Raw genomic sequence first — 15,030 nt, 5'->3', positions numbered from 1 at the left:
TGCATGGAACAGGCAACACAATTGGCTCAATAGAAGCAGAATGCAATTGGGAACTATCGGTAATGCATGGAGCAGGCAAAACAATTGGCTCAATGGGAGCTGAATGCAATTGGACAAAATCAGAAATGCATGGAATAGGCAACACAATTGTCTCAATGGAAGCAGAATGCAATTGGGCAATATCTCTAATGCATGAAACAGGCAACACAATTGGCTCAGTGGGATTAGAATGCAATTGGGCACTATCTCTAATGCATGGAAGAGCGAACACAATTGGCCCAATAGAAGCACAATGCAATTGGGCACTATCTCTAATGCATGGAACAGGCAACACAATTGGCTCAATAGAAGCACAATGCAATTCGGCACTATCTTTAATGCATGGAATAGGCAATATAATTGGCTCAATGGAAACAGAATGCAATTGAGCACTATATCTGATACATGGAACAAGCACCACAACTGGCTCAATAGAAGCAGAATGCAATTGGGCACTATCAGTAATGCATGGAGCAGGCAACACAATTGCCTCATTGGGAGCAGAATGTAATTGGGCACTATCTCTAGTCCATGGAACAGGCAGGATAATTGCTCAATGGAAACAGGATGCAATTGAGCCCTACCTCTAATGCATGGAACAGGCAACACAATTGGCTCAATAGAAGCAGAATGCCATTGGGCACTATCAGTAATGCATGGAGCAGGAAACACAATTGGCTCAATGGGAGCAGAATTCAATTGGGCACTATCTCTAATGCATGGAACAGGCAACACAATTGGCTCAGTGGGAGTAGATTGCAATTGGAAACTCTCTCTAATGCATGGAAAAGGCAATACAATTGTCTCAATAGAAGCAGAAAGCAATTGTGAACTATCTCTAATGCATGAAACAGGCAACATAATTGGCTCAATGGAAGCAAAATGTAACTGGGCGCTATCTCTAATGCATGGAACAGGCAGCACAATTGGCTCAGTGGGATTAGAATGCAATTGGGCACTATTAGTAATGCATAACGCAGGCAACACAATTGGCCCAATAGAAGCACAATGCAATTGGGCACTATCTCTAATGCATGGAACAGGCAACGCAATTGGCTCAATAGAAGCACAATGCAATTGGGCACTATGTCTAATGCATGGAACAGGCAATATAATTGGCTCAATGGAAACAGAATGCAATTGAGCACTATATCTGATGCATGGAACAAGCAACACAACTGGCTCAATAGAAGCAGAATGCAATTGGGCACTATCAGTAATGCATGGAGCGGGCAACACAATTGTCTCATTGGGAGCAGAATGTAATTGGGCACTATCTCTAGTGCATGGAACAGGCAAGATAATTGCTGAATGGAAACAGGATGCAATTGAGCCCTACCTCTAATGCATGGAACAGGCAACACAATTGGCTCAATGGGAGTAAAATGCAATTGGGCACTATCAGTAATGCATGGAGCAGGCAACACAATTGGCTCAATGGGGGCAGAATGCAATTGGGCACTATCAGTAATGCATGGAGCAGGCAACACAATTGGCTCAATGGGAGCAGAATGCAATTGGGCACTATCTCTAATGCATGGAACAGGCAACACAATTGGCTCAGTGGGAGTAGATTGCAATTAAGCACTATCTCTAATGAATGGAACAAGCAATGCAATTGTCTCAATAGAAGCAGAATGCAATGGGGCACTATCAGTAATGCATGGAGCAGGCAACACAATTGTCTCAATGGGAGCAGAATGTAATTGGGCAGTATCTCTAGTGCATGGAACAGGAAACTTAATTGGCTCAATAGACGCAGAATGCAACTGGGTGCTATCTCTAATGCATGGAGCGGGCAACCCAATTGGCTCAGTGGGATTAGAATGCAATTGGGCACTATCTTTAATGCATGGAACAGCTAACACAATTGGCCCATAGAAGCACAATGCAATCGGGCACTATCTCTAATGCATGAAACAGGCCACACAATTGGCTCAATAGAAGTAGAATGCAATTTGGCACTATCAGTAATGCATGGAGCAGGCAACACAATTGGCTCAATGGGAGCAGAATGCAATTGGGCACTATCTCTAATGCATGGAACAGGCAACACAATTGGCTCAGTGGGAGTAGATTGCAATTGGACACTCTCTCTAATGCATGGAAAAGGCATCACAATTGGCTCAATAGAAGCAGAAAGCAATTGTGAACTATCTCTAATGCATGAAACAGGCAACATAATTGGCTCAATGGAAGCAAAATGCAACTGGGCGCTACCTCTAATGCATGGAACAGGCAGCAAAATTGGCTCAGTGGGATTAGAATGCAATTGGGCACTATTAGTAATGCATAAAACAGGCAACACAATTGGCCCAATAGAAGCACAATGCAATTGGGCACTATCTCTAATGCATGGAACAGGCAACGCAATTGGCTCAATAGAAGCACAATGCAATTGGGCACTATCTCTAATGCATGGAACAGGCAACATAATTGGCTCAATGGAAACATAATGCAATTGAGCACTATATCTGATTCATGGAACAAGCACCCCAACTGGATCAATAGAAGTAGAATGCAATTGGGCACTATCAGTAATGCATGGAGCAGGCAACACAATTGTCTCAATGGGAGCAGAATGTAATTGGGCCAATCTCTAGTGCATGGACCAGGCAACATAATTGGCTCAATGGAAACAGAATGTAATTGAGCACTATCTCTAATGCATGGAACAGGCAACACAATTGGCTCAATAGAAGCAGAATGCAATTGGGCACTATCAGTAATGCATGGAGCAGGCAACACAATTGTCTCAATGGGAGCAGAATGTAATTGGGCAGTATCTCTAGTGCATGGAACAGGAAACTTAATTGGCTCAATAGACGCAGAATGCAACTGGGTGCTATCTCTAATGCATGGAGCGGGCAACCCAATTGGCTCAGTGGGATTACAATGCAATTGGGCACTATCTCTAATGCATGGAACAGCCAACACAATTGGCCCATAGAAGCACAATGCAATCGGGCACTATCTCTAATGCATGAAACAGGCAACACAATTGGCTCAATAGAAGCAGAATGCAATTTGGCACTATCAGTAATGCATGGAGCAGGCAACACAATTGGCTCAATGGGAGCAGAATGCAATTGGGCACTATCTCTAATGCATGGAATAGGCAACACAATTGGCTCAGTGGTAGTAGATTGCAATTGGACACTCTCTCTAATGCATGGAAAAGGCAACACAATTGGCTCAATAGAAGCAGAAAGCAATTGTGAACTACCTCTAATGCATGAAACAGGCAACATAATTGGCTCAATTGAAGCAAAATGCAACTGGGCGCTATCTCTAATGCATGGAACAGGCAGCAAAATTGGCTCAGTGGGATTAGAATGCAATTGGGCACTATTAGTAATGCATAAAACAGGCAACACAATTGGCCCAATAGAAGCACAATGCAATTGGGCACTATCTCTAATGCATGGAACAGGCAACGCAATTGGCTCAATAGAAGCACAATGCAATTGGGCACTATCTCTAATGCATGGAATAGGCAACATAATTGGCTCAATGGAAACATAATGCAATTGAGCACTATATCTGATTAGTGGAACAAGCACCCCAACTGGATCAATAGAAGTAGAATGCAATTGGGCACTATCAGTAATGCATGGAGCAGGCAACACAATTGTCTCAATGGGAGCAGAATGTAATTGGGCCAGTCTCTAGTGCATGGACCAGGCAACATAATTGGCTCAATGGAAATAGAATGTAATTGAGCACTATCTCTAATGCATGGAACAGGCAACAGAATTGGCTCAATAGAAGCAGAATGCAATTGGGAACTATCGGTAATGCATGGAGCAGGCAAAACAATTGGCTCAATGGGAGCTGAATACAATTGGACAAAATCAAAAATGCATGGAATAGGCTACACAATTGTCTCAATGGAAGCAGAATGCAATTGGGCAATATCTCTAATGCATGAAACAGGCAACACAATTGGCTCACTGGGAGTAGATTGCAATTGGACACTTTCTATAATGCATGGAACAGGCCACACAATTGGCTCAATGGAAGCAGAATGGAACTGGGTGCTTTCTCTAATGCATGGAACAGCCAACACAATTGGCCCAATAGAAGCACAATGCAGTCGGGCACTATCTCTAATGCATGGAACAGGCAACGCAATTGGCTCAATAGAAGCAGAAAGCAATTGAGAACTATCTCTAATGCATGAAACAGGCATCATAATTGGCTGAAAGGAAGCAAAATGCAACTGGGCGCTATCTCTAATGCATGGAACAGGCAGCAAAATTGGCTCAGTGGGAGTAGATTGCAATTAAGCACTATCTCTAATGAATGAAACAAGCAATGCAATTGGCTCAATAGAACCAGAATGCAATTGGGCACTATCAGTAATGCATGGAGCAGGCAACACAATTGTCTCAATGGGAGCAGAATGTAATTGGGCACGATCTCTAGTGCATGGAACAGGAAACATAATTGGCTTAATAGACGCAGAATGCAACTGGGTGCTATCTCTAATGCAGGGAACGGGCAACCCAATTGGCTCAGTGGGATTAGAATACAATTGGGCACTATCAGTAATGCATGGAGCAGGCAACACAATTGGCTCAATGGGGGCAGAATGCAATTGGGCACTATCAGTAATGCATGGAGCAGGCAAAACAATTGGCTCAATGGGAGCGGAATGCAATTGGGCACTATCTCTAATGCATGGAGCAGGCAACACAATTGGCTCAATGGGAGCAGAATGCAATTGGGCACTATCTCTAATGCATGGAAAAGGCAACGCAATTGGCTCAATAGAAGCAGAATGCAATTGGGCACTATCAGTAATGCATGGAGCAGGCAACACAATTGTCTCAATGGTAGCAGAATGTAATTGGACACTATCTCTAGTGCATGGAACAGGCAAGATAATTGCTCAATGGAAACAGGATGCAATTGAGCCCTACCTCTAATGCATGGAACAGGCAACACAATTGGCTCAATGGGGGCAGAAAGCAATTGAGAACTATCAGTAATGCATGGAGCAGGCAAAACAATTGGCTCAATGGGGGCAGAATGCAATTGGGCACTATCAGTAATGCATGGAGCAGGCAAAACAATTGGCTCAATGGGAGCGGAATGCAATTGGGCACTATCTCTAATGCATGGAGCAGGCAACACAATTGGCTCAATGGGAGCAGAATGCAATTGGGCACTATCTCTAATGCATGGAAAAAGCAACACAATTGGCTCAATAGAAGCAGAAAGCAATTGAGAACTATCTCTAATGCATGAAACAGGCATCATAATTGGCTCAATGGAAGCAAAATGCAACTGGGCGCTATCTCTAATGCATGCAACAGGCAGCAAATTTGGCTCAGTGGGATTAGAATGCAATTGGGCACTATTAGTAATGCATGGAGCAGGCAACACAATTGTCTCAATGGGAGTAGAATGTAATTGGGCACTATCTCTAGTGCATGGAACAGGCAAGATAATTGCTCAATGGAAACAGGATGCAATTGAGCCCTGCCTCCAATGCATTGAACAGGCAACACAATTGGCTCAATGGGAATAAAATGCAATTGGGAACTATCAGAAATGCATGGAGCAGGCAACACAATTGGCTCAATGGGGGCAGAATGCAATTGGGCACTATCAGTAATGCATGGAGCAGGCAACACAATTGGCTCAATGGGAGAAGAATGCAATTTGGCACTATCTCTAATGCATGGAACAGGCAACACAATTGGCCCAGTGGGAGTAGATTGCAATTAAGCACTATCTCCAATGAATGAAACAAGCAATGCAATTGGCTCAATAGAAGCAGAATGCAATTGGGCACTATCAGTAATGCATGGAACAGGCAACACAATTGGCTCAATGGGAATAAAACGCAATTGGGCACTATCAGTAATGCATGGAGCAGGCAACACAATTGGCTCAATGGGGGCAGAATGCAATTGGGCACTATCAGTAATGCATGGAGCAGGCAACACAATTGGCTCAATGGGAGCAGAATGCAATTTGGCACTATCTCTAATGCATGGAACAGGCAACACAATTGGCTCAGTGGGAGTAGATTGCAATTAAGCACTATCTCTAATGAATGAAACAAGCAATGGAATTGGCTCAATAGAAGCAGAATGCAATTGGGCAATATCAGTAATGCATGGAGCAGGCAACACAATTGTCTCAATGGGAGCAGAATGTAATTGGGCACTATCTCTAGTGCATGGAACAGGCAAGATAATTGCTCAATGGAAACAGGATGCAATTGAGCCCTACTTCTAATGCATGGAACAGGCAACACAATTGGCTCAATGGGAGTAAAATGCAATTGGGCACTATCAGTAATGCATGGAGCAGGCAACACAATTGGCTCAATGGGGGCAGAATGCAATTGGGCACTATCAGTAATGCATGGAGCAGGCAACACAATTGGCTCAATGGGGGCAGAATGCAATTGGGCACTATCAGTAATGCATGGAGCAGGCAACACAATTGGCTCAATGGGGGCAGAATGCAATTGGGCACTATCAGTAATGCATGGAGCAGGCAAAACAATTGGCTCAATGGGAGCGGTTGCAATTGGGCACTATCTCTAATGCATGGAGCAGGCAACACAATTGGCTCAATGGGAGCAGAATGCAATTGGGCACTATCTCTAATGCATGGAAAAGGCAACACAATTGGCTCAATAGAAGCAGAAAGCAATTGAGAACTATCTCTAATGCATGAAACAGGCATCATAATTGGCTCAAAGGAAGCAAAATGCAACTGGGCGCTATCTCTAATGCATGGAACAGGCAGCAAAATTGGCTCAGTGGGATTAGAATGCAATTGGGCACTATTAGTAATGCATACAACAGGCAACACAATTGGCCCAATAGAAGCACAATGCAATTGGGCACTATCAGTAATGCATGGAGCAGGCAACACAATTGTCTCAATGGGAGTAGAATGTAATTGGGCATATCTCTAGTGCATGGACCAGGCAAGATAATTGCTCAATGGAAACAGGATGCAATTGAGCCCTACCTCCAATGCATGGAACAGGCAACACAATTGGCTCAATGGGAATAAAATGCAATTGGGCACTATCAGTAATGCATGGAGCAGGCAACACAATTGGCGCAATGGGGGCAGAATGCAATTGGGCACTATCAGTAATGCATGGAGCAGGCAACACAATTGGCTCAATTGGAGCAGAATGCAATTGGGCACTATCTCTAATGCATGGAAAAGGCAACACAATTGGCTCAATAGAAGCAGAAAGCAATTGAGAACTATCTCTAATGCATGAAACAGGCATCATAATTGGCTCAAAGGAAGCAAAATGCAACTGGGCGCTATCTCTAATGCATGGAACAGGCAGCAAAATTGGCTCAGTGGGAGTAGATTGCAATTAAGCACTATCTCTAATGAATGAAACAAGCAATGCAATTGGCTCAATAGAAGCAGAATGCAATTGGGCACTATCAGTAATGCATGGAGCAGGCAACACAATTGTCTCAATGGGAGCAGAATGTAATTGGGCACTATCTCTAGTGCATGGAACAGGAAACATAATTGGCTTAATAGACGCAGAATGCAACTGGGTGCTATCTCTAATGCATGGAACGGGCAACCCAATTGGCTCAGTGGGATTAGAATACAATTGGGCACTATCAGTAATGCATGGAGCAGGCAACACAATTGGCTCAATGGGGGCAGAATGCAATTGGGCACTATCAGTAATGCATGGAGCAGGCAAAACAATTGGCTCAATGGGAGCGGAATGCAATTGGGCACTATCTCTAATGCATGGAGCAGGCAACACAATTGGCTCAATGGGAGCAGAATGCAATTGGGCACTATCTCTAATGCATGGAAAAGGCAACACAATTGGCTCAATAGAAGCAGAATGCAATTGGGCACTATCAGTAATGCATGGAGCAGGCAACACAATTGTCTCAATGGGAGCAGAATGTAATTGGGCACTATCTCTAGTGCATGGAACAGGCAAGATAATTGCTCAATGGAAACAGGATGCAATTGAGCCCTACTTCTAATGCATGGAACAGGCAACACAATTGGCTCAATGGGAGTAAAATGCAATTGGGCACTATCAGTAATGCATGGAGCAGGCAACACAATTGGCTCAATGGGGGCAGAATGCAATTGGGCACTATCAGTAATGCATGGAGCAGGCAAAACAATTGGCTCAATGGGAGCGGTTGCAATTGGGCACTATCTCTAATGCATGGAGCAGGCAACACAATTGGCTCAATGGGAGCAGAATGCAATTGGGCACTATCTCTAATGCATGGAAAAGGCAACACAATTGGCTCAATAGAAGCAGAAAGCAATTGAGAACTATCTCTAATGCATGAAACAGGCATCATAATTGGCTCAAAGGAAGCAAAATGCAACTGGGCGCTATCTCTAATGCATGGAACAGGCAGCAAAATTGGCTCAGTGGGATTAGAATGCAATTGGGCACTATTAGTAATGCATACAACAGGCAACACAATTGGCCCAATAGAAGCACAATGCAATTGGGCACTATCAGTAATGCATGGAGCAGGCAACACAATTGTCTCAATGGGAGTAGAATGTAATTGGGCACTATCTCTAGTGCATGGACCAGGCAAGATAATTGCTCAATGGAAACAGGATGCAATTGAGCCCTACCTCCAATGCATGGAACAGGCAACACAATTGGCTCAATGGGAATAAAATGCAATTGGGCACTATCAGTAATGCATGGAGCAGGCAACACAATTGGCGCAATGGGGGCAGAATGCAATTGGGCACTATCAGTAATGCATGGAGCAGGCAACACAATTGGCTCAATTGGAGCAGAATGCAATTGGGCACTATCTCTAATGCATGGAAAAGGCAACACAATTGGCTCAATAGAAGCAGAAAGCAATTGAGAACTATCTCTAATGCATGAAACAGGCATCATAATTGGCTCAAAGGAAGCAAAATGCAACTGGGCGCTATCTCTAATGCATGGAACAGGCAGCAAAATTGGCTCAGTGGGAGTAGATTGCAATTAAGCACTATCTCTAATGAATGAAACAAGCAATGCAATTGGCTCAATAGAAGCAGAATGCAATTGGGCACTATCAGTAATGCATGGAGCAGGCAACACAATTGTCTCAATGGGAGCAGAATGTAATTGGGCACTATCTCTAGTGCATGGAACAGGAAACATAATTGGCTTAATAGACGCAGAATGCAACTGGGTGCTATCTCTAATGCATGGAACGGGCAACCCAATTGGCTCAGTGGGATTAGAATACAATTGGGCACTATCAGTAATGCATGGAGCAGGCAACACAATTGGCTCAATGGGGGCAGAATGCAATTGGGCACTATCAGTAATGCATGGAGCAGGCAAAACAATTGGCTCAATGGGAGCGGAATGCAATTGGGCACTATCTCTAATGCATGGAGCAGGCAACACAATTGGCTCAATGGGAGCAGAATGCAATTGGGCACTATCTCTAATGCATGGAAAAGGCAACACAATTGGCTCAATAGAAGCAGAATGCAATTGGGCACTATCAGTAATGCATGGAGCAGGCAACACAATTGTCTCAATGGGAGCAGAATGTAATTGGGCACTATCTCTAGTGCATGGAACAGGCAAGATAATTGCTCAATGGAAACAGGATGCAATTGAGCCCTACCTCTAATGCATGGAACAGGCAACACAATTGGCTCAATGGGAGTAAAATGCAATTGGGCACTATCAGTAATGCATGGAGCAGGCAACACAATTGGCTCAATGGGGGCAGAATGCAATTGGGCACTATCAGTAATGCATGGAGCAGGCAAAACAATTGGCTCAATGGGAGTAGAATGTAACTGGGCACTATCTCTAGTGCATGGAACAGGCAAGATAATTGCTCAATGGAAACAGGATGCAATTGAGCCCTACCTCCAATGCAAGGAACAGGCAACACAATTGGCTCAATGGGAATAAAATGCAATTGGGCACTATCAGTAATGCATGGAGCAGGCAACACAATTGGCTCAATGGGGGCAGAATGCAATTGGGCACTCTCAGTAATGCATGGAGCAGGCAACACAATTGGCTCAATTGGAGCAGAAGGCAATTTGGTACTATCTCTAATGCATGGAGCAGGCAACACAATTGTCTCAATGGGAGCAGAATGTAATTGGGCACTATCTCTAGTGCATGGAACAGGAAACATAATTGGCTTAATAGACGCAGAATGCAACTGGGTGCTATCTCTAATGCATGGAACGGGCAACCCAATTGGCTCAGTGGGATTAGAATACAATTGGGCACTATCTCTAATGCATGGAACAGCCAACACAATTGGCCCATAGAAGCACAATGCAATCGGGCACTATCTCTAATGCATGGAACAGGCAACACAATTGACTCAATGGGAGCAAAATGCAATTGGGCACTATCAGTAATGCAGGGAGCAGGCAACACAATAGGCTCAGTGGGAGCGGAATGCAAATGGGCACTATCAGTAATGCATGGAGCAGGCAACACAATTGGCTCAATGTTAGCAGAATGCAATTGGGCACTATCTGTAATGCATGGAACATACAACACAATTGGCTCACTGGGAGTAGATTGCAATTTGACACTATCTCCAATGCATGGAAAGGCCAACACAATTGGATCAATAGAAGCAGAAAGCAATTGTGCACTACCTCTAATGCATGAAACAGGCAACACAATTGGCTCAATGGAAGCAGAATGCAACTGGGCTCTATCTCTAATGCATGGAGCAGGCAACACAATTGGCTCAATGGGAGCAGAATGTAATTGGGCACTATCTCTAGTGCATGGAACAGGCAAGATAATTGCTCAATGGAAACAGGATCCAATTGAGCCCTACCTCTAATGCATGGAACAGGCAACACAATTGGCTCAATGGGAGCAAAATGCAATTGGGCACTATCAGTAATGCATGGAGCAGGCAACACAATTGGCTCAATGGGGGCAGAATGCGATTGGGCACTATCAGTAATGCCTGGAGCAGGCAAAACAATTGGCTCAATGGGAGCAGAATGCAATTGAGCACTATCTCAAATGCATGGAACAGGCAACACAATTGGCTCAGTGGGAGTAGATTGCAATTAAGCACTGTCTCTAATGAATGGAACACGCAATGCAATTGGGCACTATCAGTAATGCATGGAGCAGACAACACAATTGTCTCAATGGGAGCAGAATGTAATTGGGCACTATCTTAGTGCATGGAACAGGAAACATAATTGGCTCAATAGACGCAGAATGCAACTGGGTGCTATCTCTAAAGCATGGAACAGGCAACCCAATTGGCTCAGTGGGATTAGAATGCAATTGGGCACTATCTCTAATGCATGGAACAGCCAACACAATTGGCCCAAAAGAAGCACAATGCAATCGGGTACTATCTCTAATGCATGAAACAGGCAACACAATTGGCTCAATAGAAGCAGAATGCAATTGGGCACTATCAGTAATGCATGGAGCAGGAAACACAATTGGCTCAATGGGAGCAGAATTCAATTGGGCACTATCTCTACTGCATGGAACAGGCAACACAATCGGCTCAGTGGGAGTTGATTGCAATTGGATACTCTCTCTAATGCATGGAAAAGGCAACACAATTGTCTCAATAGAAGCAGAAAGCAATTGTGAACTATCTCTAATGCATGAAACAGGCAACATAATTGGCTCAATGGAAGCAAAATGCAACTGGGCGCTATCTCTAATGCATGGAACAGGCAGCACAATTGGCTCAGTGGGATTAGAATGCAATTGGGCACTATAAGTAATGCATAAAACAGGCAACACAATTGGCCCAATAGAAGCACAATGCAATTGGCACTATCTCTAATGCATGGAACAGGCAACGCAATTGGCTCAATAGAAGCACAATGCAATTGGGAACTATCTCTAATGCATGGAACAGGCAATATAATTGGCTCAATGGAAACCGAATGCAATTGAGCACTATATCTGATGCATGGAACAAGCACCACAACTGGCTCAATAGAAGCAGAATGCAATTGGGCACTATCAGTAATGCATGGAGCAGGCAACACAATTGTCTCATTGGGAGCAGAATGTAATTGGGCACTATCTCTAGTGCATGGAACAGGCAAGATAATTGCTCAATGGAAACAGGATGCAATTGAGCCCTACCTCCAATGCATGGAACAGGCAACACAATTGGCTCAATGGGAATAAAATGCAATTGGGCACTATCAGTAATGCATGGAGCAGGCAACACAATTGGCTCAATGGGGGCAGAATGCAATTGGGCACTATGAGTAATGCATGGAGCAGGCAACACAATTGGCTCAATTGGAGCAGAATGCAATTGGGCACTATCTCTAATGCATGGAACAGGCAACACAATTGGCTCAGTGGGAGTAGATTGCAATTAAGCACTATCTCTAATGAATGGAACAAGCAATGCAATTGGCTCAATAGAAGCAGAATGCAATTGGGCACTATCTCTAATGCATGGAACAGCCAACACAATTGGCACATAGAAGCACAATGCAATTGGGCACTATCTCTAATGCATGAAACAGGCAACACAATTGGCTCAATAGAAGCAGAATGCAATTTGGCACTATCAGTAATGCATGGAGCAGGCAACACAATTGGCTCAATGGGAGCATAATGCAATTGGGCATTATCTCTAATGCATGGAACAGCCAACACAATTGGCACATAGAAGTACAATGCAATCGGGCACTATCTCTAATGCATGAAACAGGCAACACAATTGGCTCAATAGAAGCAGAATGCAATTTGGCACTATCAGTAATGCATGGAACAGGCAACACAATTGGCTCAGTGGGAGTAGATTGCAATTGGACACTCTCTCTAATGCATGGAAAAGGCAACACAATTGGCTCAATAGAAGCAGAAAGCAATTGTGAACTATCTCTAATGCATGAAACAGGCAACATAATTGGCTCAATGGAAGCAAAATGTAACTGGGCGCTATCTCTAATGCATGGAACAGGAAGCAAAATTGGCTCAGTGGGATAAGAATGCAATTGGGCACTATTAGTAATGCATAAAACAGGCAACACAATTGGCCCAATAGAAGCACAATGCAATTGGGCACTATCTCTAATGCATGGAACAGGCAACGCAATTGGCTCAATAGAAGCACAATGCAATTGGGCACTATCTCTAATGCACGGAACAGGCAACATAATTGGCTCAATGGAAACATAATGCAATTGAGCACTATATCTGATTCATGGAACAAGCACCCCAACTGGATCAATAGAAGTAGAATGCAATTGGGCACTATCAGTAATGCATGGAGCAGGCAACACAATTGTCTCAATGGGAGCAGAATGTAATTGGGCCAATCTCTAGTGCATGGACCAGGCAACATAATTGGCTCAATGGAAACAGAATGTAATTGAGCACTATCTCTAATGCATGGAACAGGCAACACAATTGGCTAAATAGAAGCAGAATTCAATTGGGAACTATCGGTAATGCATGGAGCAGGCAAAACAATTGGCTCAATGGGAGCTGAATGCAATTGGACAAAATCAGAAATGCATGGAATAGGCAACACAATTGTCTCAATGGAAGCAGAATGCAATTGGGCAATATCTCTAATGCATGAAACAGGCAACACAATTGGCTCACTGGGAGTAGATTGCAATTGGACACTATCTCTAATGCATGGAACAGGCCACACAATTGGCACAATAGAAGCAGAAAGCAATTGTGAACTATCTCTAATGCATGAAACAGGGAACATAATTGGCTCAATGGAAGCAGAATGGAACTGGGTGCTATCTCTAATGCATGGAACAGCCAACACAATTGGCCCAATCGAAGCACAATGCAATCGGGCACTATCTCTAATGCATGAAACAGGCAACGCAATTGGCTCAATAGAAGCACAATGCAATTGGGCACTATCTCTAATGCATGGAACAGGCAACATAATTGGCTCAATGGAAACAGAATGCAATTGAGCACTATATCTGATGCATGGAACAAGCACCACAACTGGCTCAATAGAAGCAGAATGCAATTGGGCACTATCTCTAGTGCATGGAACAGGCAAGATAATTGCTCAATGGAAACAGGATGCAATTGAGCCCTACCTCTAATGCATGGAACAGGCAACACAATTGGCTCAATGGGAGTAAAATGCAATTGGGCACTATCAGTAATGCATGGAGCAGGCAACACAATTGGCTCAATGGGGGCAGAATGCAATTGGGCACTATCTCTAATGCATGGAGCAGTCAACACAATTGGCTCAATGGGAGCAGAATGCAATTGGGCACTATCTCTAATGCATGGAAAAGGCAACACAATTGGCTCAATAGAAGCAGAAAGCAATTGAGAACTATCTCTAATGCATGAAACAGGCATCATAATTGGCTCAATGGAAGCAAAATGCAACTGGGTGCTATCTCTAATGCATGGAACAGGCAGCAAAATTGGCTCAATGGGATTAGAATGCAATTGGGCACTATCTCTGATACATGGAACAAGCAACACAATTGGCTCAATAGAAGCAGAATGCAATTGCGCACTATTAGTAATGCATGGAGCAGGCAACACAATTGTCTCAATGGGAGCAGAATGCAACTGGGCACTATCTCTAGTACATGGAACAGGCAACATAATTGCCTCAATTGAAACAGAATGCAATTGAGCATTATCTCTAATGCATGGAACAGGCAACACAATTGGCTCAATAGAAGCAGAATGCAACAGGGCACTACCTCTAATGCATGGAGTAAATACCACAATTGGCTCAGTGGGAGTAGAATGCAATTGGGGACTATCTCTAATCATGGAACAGGCAACATAATTGGCTCAATAGAATCAGAAAGCAATTGAACACTATCTCTAAGGCTTGGAACAGGCAACACAATTAGCTCAGTGGGATTAGAATGCAATTGGGCACTGTCTATAATGCATGGAACAGGCAACACAATTGGCTCAATGGGAGCAAAATGGAATTGGGCACTATCAGTAATGCATGGAGCAGGCACCACAATTGG

Source organism: Ambystoma mexicanum, chromosome 4p, assembly GCF_040938575.1.
Source record: "Ambystoma mexicanum isolate Mex_15411 chromosome 4p, UKY_AmexF1_1, whole genome shotgun sequence".
Taxonomy (NCBI): Eukaryota; Metazoa; Chordata; class Amphibia; order Caudata; family Ambystomatidae; genus Ambystoma; species Ambystoma mexicanum.
This window is presented reverse-complemented; position numbering follows the sequence as displayed.